The 897-nt window shown below is 35.5% G+C and overlaps 1 long non-coding RNA gene across 1 annotated transcript in view; it reads right to left on the reverse strand.

The window, feature by feature from the left end:
- Window positions 1–640: 640 nt before the first annotated feature.
- LOC132455612 (uncharacterized) overlaps window positions 641–897 on the reverse strand; it is a 2938-nt gene continuing 2681 nt past the window's right edge. The window contains exon 3 of the long non-coding RNA XR_009525305.1: window positions 641–897. This exon is cut by the window's right edge and continues 461 nt beyond it. This is a non-coding gene — a long non-coding RNA (uncharacterized LOC132455612).

Raw genomic sequence — 897 nt, forward strand, 5'->3', positions numbered from 1 at the left:
AACAAGTGACCAATCATCAGTTGTCTCTTTTTAAAATAGACCTTCATCCGTCTGGCGTGCCTCGCCGCTCCCCATATAGGCTCCATTGAATATTTAAAATGTCATCATCAGCATCCGGCCGGCCCTTCGTCAGTGTCCGCTGTCGGTCGCCAGCAGACGGATCATCCACAGCTCGGTCACGTGCTTTCATTTCCCGCCACCAGATCGTCTCCGATGTAGATTCTGTTCTTGCGCTACATGTCTAATTTTATTTTTTTCTATAACGGTTGGCCGAAGGAACATTTTACCAAATTTAATTAGGTGCAATTTATTTTGTAGGCATATAAACAGAAATATTTCTGATTATATAATGCTATATTTTAAGCTTTACAAACAAAATGGCCAACAAATTGCATCCATTTTGAACAAACATTATCGTAAATGCTATTGGACTGTAATTGTCGATTGTCGAAACACAACTGAATTTATGTAAAGTTAAGTTTCTTCTCTGGAAGCTCCTGTTCAGTCTTTTTATTTAACCATGGATGCTATGCAAATCAAAAATCGATGTACAATGTAAGCTATTTAATCAAAGCAAAAAAGCTGAAATTTCACAAATAAAGTTTATTCTACTTTTGAATGACAAAACAGAATTTCACAACATTTAGAATTGAGTTTTATTGATAAATGGCAGTAGGAATGTTATTTTTTGACCAGTGTAACAGATAGCAGCATAGAAAAACTAACAAAAATCCGAAATTCGGTATAAAACACAGAGCCTAATCAGAAAGGCAAAAATCACGTCATGATTAAAAAAAGATAAAAAAGCGACGGGATACGTCGAAGGATAAACTGTCAGGTTTATCCAAGGATTGGTGTATTTACAGTAGCATAAAATAATCACATAATAGATTAGTA

The sequence above is a fragment of the Gadus macrocephalus genome, chromosome 4 (assembly GCF_031168955.1).
Source record: "Gadus macrocephalus chromosome 4, ASM3116895v1".
Lineage (NCBI taxonomy): Eukaryota > Metazoa > Chordata > Actinopteri > Gadiformes > Gadidae > Gadus > Gadus macrocephalus.